The following is a 10,615-nucleotide window of genomic DNA, read 5'->3' as shown; positions in this document are numbered from 1 at the left end:
GTCTCTCTGGTGTTTAATCCACACCTGGGATCAAAAGGTCTTTGGTTTATATAATGGAGAGTGATTCCCCCACAACATAAACATATTTGTTTACGTCCAAATAAAATATGGTCGATTTTCTAAGAAAAAAATATCTTCAAGGTGAAGACGCTACTTAACCGATTTATCGTTAAAAAAATCAACAAGAAATCTACATAAGTTTATAAGCGGGAAAAATGACAGTAAAATTATTTACGACTTTGTAGCGTAATGGATACCGCACCGGACAGCAATATATATGGTTAGGGAGTTCGATTTCTAGAGAGACAGTCAAGAGATTCGAACCCTGGCAACAGAAGTCATGTCTGGCTTCATTAGCAAGGACCCGAACCACTTGGTTACCGACAATCGCGAGAGATACAGTTGAAATTAAACATTTATTATTTTTTTAAAATGCTTTTAACGTTAGTCAAAGTGATGTAGTCATTATATGACAATCTACGCATATGAGCTAAATTGACCGACTTATTACAACTGAAAGTGCTCAACGATGAAACAAGTTTCTTAAAGGGGCTGAATAATTATTTACTATAATAGTTAAATACCTACAGACATTAGTGTCTTATCTTTTCGGGAATCATCAGTGCAGGGTGTCACGATTAACGTCAGTCGAGAGATTCGAACCCTCGCAACAGAAGTCATGTCTGGTTTCATTAGCAAGGACCCGAACCATTCGGCTACCGATAACCGCGAGAGATACAGTTGAAATTAAACATTTATTCTTTTTTAAATGCTTTTAACGTCAGTCAGAGTGATCTAGTCATTATATGACGATCTACGCATATATATATATATATATATATATATATATATATATATATATATATATATATAGTTGGGGAAAACTGATACGCTTACGTAGTGATTTTAAGTCGAACTGGTACGAGAGATACAGTTGAAATTAAACATGTATTCTTTTTTAAATGCTTTTAACGTCAGTCAGAGTGATCTAGCCATTATATGACGATCTACGCATATATATATATATATATATATATATATATATATATATATATATATATATATATATATATATATATATATATACAGAGTTGGAAAAAACTGATACGCTTACGTAGTGATTTCAAGTCGAACTGGTGCTGGTGCTCTGCTCTGGCCTACTGAAATAATAAAGCATGTAAGATGGATAGCAGTAAATTGATAAAGTATATATATATATATATATATATATATATATATATATATATATATATATATATATATAGTGATCTAGTCATTATATGACGATCTACGCGTATATATAAATATATATAATATATATATAATATATATATAATATATATATATGCGTAGATCGTCATATAATGACTAGATCGCTATATATATATATATATATATATATATATATATATATATATATATATATATATATACTTTATAAATTTACTACTATCCATCTTGCATGCTTTATTATTTCAGTAGGCCAGAGCAGAGCACCAGTTCGACTTGAAATCACTACGTAAGCGTATCAGTTTTTTCCAACTCTGTAGACTGACGTCGGGAACTTGTTATTCAATATTTATTTCATCCTACAACAGAAAACACTCCTCACCCCCTTTATCTCTCTCTCTTTCTCTCTCTTTCTCTTTCTTTCTTTTTCTTTCATTCCTGCTTTACGGCCCGTCCCTCTCCTTTTCCCACACATACTGCGTCTCCCTTAAATCGTGCCGACTCCTCTTTTTACACAAATAAAACAACAGAAATACTGATACTACCAATAACAATAACGAGAACCAAAAAAATGGCTGGTGACAAAAAAACATGAAAGCAAAAAAAAACAAAAAAACAACAACAAAAAAAAACAATATATTCTTCAGATACGCCCATTCAATCTATGCCTTTAACAGTGTAAATTCTATTGTAAATTGATGTGTGACAGACCAAACTAACGTGACAAACAGGCACTCTTATAAAAATTCGTAAACATATGTCATTGCTGTTTTTAACTTTAAGCTTTGCAGAACAATGTAAATTTTTTTTTTACTTAGATCTTAAACGTGACAGAGCAACGAAAATTGTTTCAAACTTGACATTGCGACAAACACCCCGGGATTTAAAAATTTTTTTTTATAGATGATTGGACCCATATAAATATAAGATGCGTCCATTTAATCTACGTGCTTAGCAATGAAGATGTTATTTCGAACGCAAGCGTGTCAGACAGACAGACTGACAGACAGACTCAGACAGACTACGACTTCTCATATAAATGTGTGGTCGAATCGAATAATGTTTTACACTGATATCTAAGACGGATAGATGAAGATTTCATTTCAAACTTAAATGTGACAGATCGACGGAATGCTATTTTAAACTAAAATGTGACAGACCGACAGAATGCATTATCAAACTTAAACAAGATAGACCGTCCAAACTTTTTTTTTCAAAACTTAGCATAAGAAACCGATGAAATGGTGGGTTAAACTTAAGCATGACATACCAACAAAATGTTATTTTAAGCCAAACGTGACAGACCAGTCCAAATATTATTCAAAACTTAAGCATGACAAACCGACCAAACGTTATTTCAAACCTGACGTTATAACCCGACCAAACTTGTAATTTCAAGCAAAATCCTTACAGACCGAGGTTATTGGACGCTTCTAAAACTAAGATACGTCCGTCCGATGATGCAAATCTTATCTCAACCGAACCAGAACGTGACAGACGAACAAACGGATTGCCAACGGACAGAGCTTTTAATAAAGTTGCGTGGACGTATTTAAACATGAAGAAAGAAGTCATTTAGTGGGAGTGTTTTATTTATTTATTTATTTATTTATTGTAACTATCAGCGCTTAGTGTTAAATTGAGGAAATAAATGCCGGACGCTAAGAAAAAAAAGAACAAGCTGAAATAAATGAAAGTAAAGGCGAGAAAATACAAAATGGTATATCTATATTTACCCAGCATTCCTAACGTTTTGTGTGACTATATATACCTGTATACCAGTGTGTACTCTGCACACATACGGATGTTTTAATTTTACATAGTGCATACGTATACACATACATACGTACATATGTACGTACACGGTATCCGATTAGCTACCAGCAACAACGAGAAGCAGGGTGTACTATGTGGGTAAGGCACGATGAATACGCCTGTTAACTGGCAGTACATCTTTACCCACCCTCGGGGCCGGATGAGGAACTAGCGAGTACGGCAGCTGGCTTTTGTTGGTTGTTTTTGGAAGGGGAAATATACTTTTTACCAATATCTACAGGTATATTCTATCCATCCATCTATCTATCTATCTATCTATCTATCTATCTATCTATCTATCTATCTATCTATCTATCTATCTATCTATCTGTGTTTTATGTTTTTTTTGTTTTTATTTGTTTTATAAAAAAGCATCATTTACGTTTACGTTCTTTTAAACGTGAAGATAAGATTTTATTATTATTATTATTATTATTATTATTATTATTATTATTAGTATTATTAATGTTATTATTATTGTTGTTGTTATTATTATTGTTATTATTGTTGTTGTTATTATTATTGTTGTTATTATTATTATTATTATTATTATTATTATTATTATTATTATTATTATTATTATTATTATTATTTACTAACTAGTAGTTTTCATACAGATCGTCATCACTGAAAATGACTGGTGGTGTTTCCTGGAGTCTGAGTGACAAATAGTCTTCCCAGATTTCCAATACTCTCCATATCTTTCGATAACATTTGTAAACAGCTGTTTAACACTGTTTTTCTCTTTAATTAGTCTTCACTCGGACTTTGGATGACAATAAGCCTCCTCGAGGTTCTAGTCTTCTCCCGACTGTTTCAATGGAGGTCTGATTAGTGCTCTTCCTCATCGGTCTTTCCATCTTGTGGTATCAGCCAAGACTGGTGTCTATTATTATTATTATTATTATTGGCTCACATGGAGCTTTCACACAAGTCAGCAAACGATCTGATTGGAGACCTGTGGTGTACTCTGGAAGCTGAGTGACAATAAGTCTCCCCAGACGTTCAGCTCTTTCCTCCTCCTTCGCTTATTATTATTATTATTATTATTATTATTATTATTATTATTATTATTATTATTATTATTATTATTATTATTGATGTTGTTGTTGTTATTTTTATTATTATCATTATTATTATTGTTATTATTGTTATTATTATTATTATCACTATTATTATCAGGCTATTGTTATTATTATTATTATTATTATTATTATTATTATTATTATTATTATTATTGTTGTTGTTGTTATCATCATCATTATTATCATTATCATCGTTGTAATTATTATTATTATTATTATAATTATTGTTGTTGTTGTTATTATTATAGTTCTTGTTGTTAATTTTCTTATCATTATTATTATTGTTATTAATCTTATTATTGTTGTTATCATTAATATTATTATCGTTTTAATAATTATTATTGTTGTTGTTTACATTCAAGAAGTTCTTCCACAAGTCATTATCGGTGATTGGGTTATAATGACAACAATCTCAACTTCTTTTTGATAACCGTAAGAATTCATTTTTCTAACTCGCAACAGCTGTTTACCATTGATTATAAGAGTTTAAAAAATATATATATATATTTGGAAGCACTTTGCAATGAAATCAACCAATCGGAAAAAGGGGGGGGATATGCAACAAATAAATATTACCATAGGCAAGATAAGTACTCTTCTACCTATCTGGATAAGTTTTATTTGTGTTTTAACTTATTTTAAAGCGTTTATTGCTTTTAGACACAAGTAGTACCGAGTTAGAACAAGAAAAAATTGTCCGACACAAGACGGTCGTCTGAGGAGACATAATAATCGCTCAAAAATCGAAAATTAAACAAAACACTGGTAGAAACCCCACCCATTAAATATTACGAAATATTATGAAAGAAAATAATATTAGCATCGCTAATATGAATCGTTGTTAACTGAAAAGTTCACCATTAAAATTGAATCCGTAAAAGTTTAAATGATCCTAAATTATATTCAGTTCGTATTTTTCATCTTTAAAATAAATTGAATTAAGCAACACAAGGATGTTTTATACAACAGGGTCGCAAAAAAAGCAAAAAAGGTCCCCAAAGCCATATTTTCCGTTGGTCAAGAGGCGTAAATGAACTGTAATATTTGACATTTATCTTTAAACTTTAATGTCACGGTAACATTTATTGGGTTGGTTTGTACCACTATTTTGTTTTATTTCTTATATCGAAGTGATTATCCAGTCTTCAAAGACATCGCGGTCATCTTTACTTGTTCTCCGGAAGCGTCCAACATTACTCGTTTTTCGAACAGAATAAACATTTTACATTAAATAAAAACACTAAAAACTTCCCCAGTTAGGTAGAAAAGTAACTTATCTGGCCTTTGGTAACATTTATACATTTATTTGTTATATATTTGCTTTTTGACAACTTTTTCGTACGTCTGTGTATAGTAATGCAAATTATATATATATATATATATATATATATATATATACATGTGCATATGCTTTTTATTTTTTTATTACCGTTTTATCTGTTTGGTTACATATATTTCGGATGTTGGACCATGTTTTCGATCCAACAGCCTCGTCAGACCTTACAGAAGATGGTTGTTAGTATAAGGAAGAAGTGTTACTTCTAAAACAATTCATACTAATACTAACAACCATTTCTGTAAGGTCTGACGAGGCTGTTGGATCGAAAACATGGTCCAACATCCGAAACATATGTAACCAAACAGATTAAAAAAATAAAACACATATTTGCTCTCCAATAGTATTGAGCACTCTCTTAAGGGTTTTACTAATTACCAGTTTTACCAAATATATATATATATATATATATATATATATATATATATATATATATATATAGTAATTTATAAAATATATATGGCGATTAAGCTACACTGAATATTCGGCGTTTCACACTTGTATATATATATATATATATATATATATATATATATATATATATATATATAAGATTTTTTTCGCTTCTTAAGCGGTGAAGAGAGATATTGCCTCCTTTTTATTTCATTTATTTGATTAAAAATATTTTTTGCATTGTCCTTTTTTTTGACGGGACATATTGTTATTCATTTTCATTATTAAATATTTAAATATTTTATTACTTACGTGCATTGAAACACGTGCCCATAGGTATATATTTTCTGAACGTAATTCAATAAATAATAATAATAATAATAATAATAATAATAATAATAATAATAATAATGTAACAATACATATACATGTGTGTGAGTGAATGTGTTGTGTGTATTCGTTGTCGTCGAACACTATATGAATATGCTTGCTGTATATGTCCACTAATTTGACATTGTATAGACATTAAATTCTATTCTTCTTATGTTGATTGATGGTGGGTTGAATGCTAGATTACAGAGTTAGATGTGACTTTTCAACTGGGTTCGAGTCCTTATCATTTCCTACAGTGAAGATTGCGTAAGCATGAAACATTAGTGTTTGTAAGTAAAGATAATAAATATTTAAATCTCTCTCCTCTCTCTCTTTCTCTCTCTCTCTTTGTCTCTCTCTTTCTCTCTTTCTCTCTCTCTCTCTCTCTCTCTCTCTCTATATATATATATATATATATATATGTGTGTGTGTGTGTGTGTGTGTGTGTGTGTGTGAGTGAGAGAGAGTAGGTGATTGAGAGTGAGAGAGATAGAGATAGATAGATAGATAGAGAGCGCCGAATTATGTTAGGCATTTCTCTTACACAGATATTTTAGGTAGCTTCTTGGAACTTATTCTGTACAATTTTATAGAATATGAACTCCTCTTTTCGGAAAAAAAAACTCATTCAATACAGAAACGCATAAGTTAGTACAACTTCTGATACTTTTGCTGGCTGGTCTTTCAAGGCTGCCGGACTATCATCTTTGCATAGTCTTTAGGAATCTGAGGTTCTGATCATCAGACATTTTCTGGTAAAAGTCTTCTGAACAAGAACGCTACAATAAAATAAATGGCATTTACCTTTCAATTGTTCACGTACGACCATAGCAACATAAGTATTTTACTGAAACTAATGGATTTTTTTTATATTGTTCATTCTTTGAATATCCTACTACCTTACATATTTCGTCTTCCAGTCTTACATTCGTCATCGACAAACTGTGTATCTACATAATTAAAACAGTAGATATAGGTATATATATAACTGTAAATATTTAACTGATAAACTCTTAAACTACTTGCCACATAAAACTAACATAAACAGGAAATAGTAATCATATACCTAGGATGGTTTATAAAAAGTAATAAAATAGTAATCATATACCAAGTATGGTTTATAAAAAGTAATAAAATAATAATCATATACCAAGGATGGTTTATAAAAAGTAATAAAATAGTAATTGTATACCAAGGATGGTTTATAAAAAGTAAAATCCTTGTTTGGATGGATGAATAACACGTACAGAAATAATGTCGGCAAGTTGAAATGCAAAATGTTTGCTTTAACTTGCCAATATATTTGTATTACTTTTGCGCATGCACAAACTCATTCATAGCTGATTACCTTTAATGCATCTAAAACCAAGTTCCTATCTTTACATCATCAACGCTCTGATCCCCATCTGGCATCAATTGAAATGGATGGTTCTCGTCTAGGAGAAGCCCCATGTTTTGACAAGCTTCTGGGTTTGTCCTTTACTCCTGATCTGAAATGGAACACGTACATCAAGTCTGTTGCCAAGGTCGCTGGAAAGATGGTGGGATCCTTCTACCGCTCCAGAAGATATCTCACTACTGATGCAATTCTCTATCTATATAAAAGCCAAGTACGTCCAAGAATGGAATACTGCTGCCATATCTGGGCAGGAGCTGCTAAAAACAGCCTATCCTGCCTTGACAGAGTACAAAATAGACTTCGTGGCTAGTGGGGGATGCCCTTTTCTCTACCCTGCAACATCTCTCCCACACAAGAGACGTTGCGAGCCTATCCTTGTTTTATCGTTATTTCCATGGCAGGTGCTCGTCTGAACTCCAACCTCTGGTCCCCCCTTGCCAATCCTTCACGAAAAACACCCATCTAGCTGAATCCACTGTGAAAAATTTCCCCCACTCTTTATCTGTGCCTAAATCAAAACGTAGATTCCATGAACAAAGCTTCTTCCTTAGAACTGCACGCCTGTGGAACTCTGTTCCGTCTGCCTGCTTCCCACCTGACTATAACTTGGATGTCTTTAAGTCCAACGTTAACAAATTCCTAATGAACCGCCCTCTTAAGTAAACACTTCATTAAATCTCCACACTAACGTACTGTACTTGCAATAACCCTTATCCCTGAGTGGCTTCCGGGCCTTGATAAGTGGTGACCACCGTGTAAAAAAAATAAATAAATAACTTGAAGTGGTTTCATTCTATATCTTTCTTTTCTATTTGTCGATAGCTCAAACGGTAGCGAACACGACTGGAGCGCTAAATGTTTTGGTTTTGATGCTAGCTGATGGCACCCAAGCCATTCATTTTTTTTATCAAAAGCAGTATTCAATTTCTCCCCCCATCTCCCCCCCCCATCTCTCTCTCGGCATATTTTGACCTAGATTTCCGTAACGTTGGCTGACGAGAACCTCCGAAAGAACCGAGCGAAATAAAAGACGTAGGGAAACATAATTTACAACATTTATTTAAAAAAAAATATACTGTGAGTTTAATAACTATTTTTATTAATTTTCTTTTAACGTTCAAGAATTGTTAGCAAACGTACGTGAATGTTTTTTTTTTTGTGAAAGTTTAAACTGTTTATTTTTTTTTTTTTCAATATTTTATTTTTATAGATTTTTTGTGGTGGCAATTTTGTGTGGCTATAAATAAATAAATTTGAAAATCTTGGCTGTTTCCATATTAGACCTGGAAAAAAATATTCCGGTACGCAATGAGACCCACTGTCTGCATTGAGCATTAGTGCATCTTTAAGCGAAACCATCGCTCACATACGGTATTTCTTGATAGAACACTTCCTCAAACATGTTTTGCATATCAATTCCGAGGCTATTAGATTCCTCTCTTGGCAAAAACATTAACGTTTGTTTAGGCGTATCTTGGAGTCTGCAGTGTCTGCCATTTTTTGTACGTGAGTATAGAAAATTTTTTTCCTCTTTTTACAATTTAGTCACAAAGTCGTCTGCTTCCATTTAAAAATTCCAATTTTCATTGGCTAATCAAACGCCTAGTCAAATGATTTGAAAAATAAAAAGTAAAAATACCCTCCCTCTGTTCATCACCACCCCTAAATTACTTAAATACTGTTTTTCACAAAAAAATGAGAAAAAAAAAAAAAACAAAGAAAAAATCGACTAGTTTGTTTACCTAGCGTTTTAACATTTTATCAGCGCTCGGTTTGTTCCGGCGGTTCTCGTCAACTTCCAGTCAAGCCCGAGCCACGGAAATCGTTCTGTTCAAAAGATTCACGCACACACACACACACACACACACACACACACACACACACACACACACACACACACACACACACACACACACACACACACACACACACACGCACGCACGCACGCACGCACGCACGCACGCACGCACACACACACACACACACACACACACACACACACACACACATATATACAGTGGGTAGCAAAAGTATTTGAAGTAAGCAAGAAAAAAATGAAGAGATCATTCAATTGTACGAGGTCGTATCATAGACCACCGAGAAAGACTCCATTGTTGAGTCGTAGACACGCGAAAGATCGTTTGAAATTTGTTTATAAAAATCAATGTGAATCGGATGACTTCTAGAACAAAGTTATTTGGTCAGATGAAACAAAAGTTGACCTTTTTGGAAGAAACATGCGCCCACAGGTATTGAGGAAAAGGAGCACAGAATCTAAATCATCCAACACCGTTCTGACTGTAAAATTTGGAATTGTGGAATTGTGATCATTTGGGGCTGCGTTTCTGAAAATGGAGTTGGGGAATGGAAATTATAGAAAGGAAAATGAATGCAGAAAAATACACAAAGATTTTGTCGACACATCTGTTCAAAAGTGCCGCTGATTTAGGATTGGGCCCTGACTTTATCTTCCAGCAAGACAATGATCTTAATCACAATGCTAAAACAACTATGAAATTGTTTAAGGATAATGGGATTAGTGTTCCAAAGTGGTCTAGCCAGTCACCCGACCTAAATTCCATCAAATATTTGTGGAAACTTCGAAGTTAAGAGTGCATGCAAGAGACCTCAAGAATATAAAAGAATTGAAGAAAATTAGCGAAGAAGAATGGCTTAAACTACCAGCAAGTGCTTGTAAGAAACTAGTAGGCAGTTATGGAAAGCATTTGGAAGCTGTAAGTAAGAACAGAGCATAAACAACTAAATATAAGGTGTTAAATACTTTTGCATATGAGTAACTTGATTTTTTTGTCTATAAATATTTGTCAAAAAAGAATATCTTCATTTGCCTTTTATTTTTAGATAGATAATACCTTTTATTTTTAGATGGATAATACCTTTTATTTTTATATAGATAATATCTTTTGTTTTTAGATGGATAATACCTTTTATTTTTAGATAGATAATACCTTTTATTTTTAGATG

General features: G+C 32.5%; 1 protein-coding gene across 4 annotated transcripts in view; it reads left to right on the top strand.

Annotated features, from left to right (window-relative positions):
- The first annotated feature begins 2,856 nt into the window (after positions 1-2,856).
- The window catches only part of LOC145254801 (uncharacterized), a 456,223-nt gene continuing 448,464 nt past the window's right edge, over positions 2,857-10,615 (top strand). The window contains exons 1-2 of one of the 4 annotated variants that reach the window (XM_080113591.1): positions 3,089-3,286; positions 8,841-9,132. The gene's annotated coding sequence lies outside the window, so the exon portion shown is untranslated. Of the gene's footprint in view, positions 3,287-8,840; positions 9,137-10,615 lie in introns of all 4 variants that reach the window. The other 3 variants (XM_080113597.1, XM_080113596.1, XM_080113592.1) reach the window with 3 other exon arrangements.

The sequence above is a fragment of the Euprymna scolopes genome, chromosome 30, assembly GCF_053919585.1.
Source record: "Euprymna scolopes isolate OS-2025 chromosome 30, ASM5391958v1, whole genome shotgun sequence".
NCBI lineage: Eukaryota > Metazoa > Mollusca > Cephalopoda > Sepiida > Sepiolidae > Euprymna > Euprymna scolopes.
The sequence above is the reverse complement of the archived record's forward strand: the minus strand, read 5'-3'. Positions and strand labels throughout refer to the sequence as shown.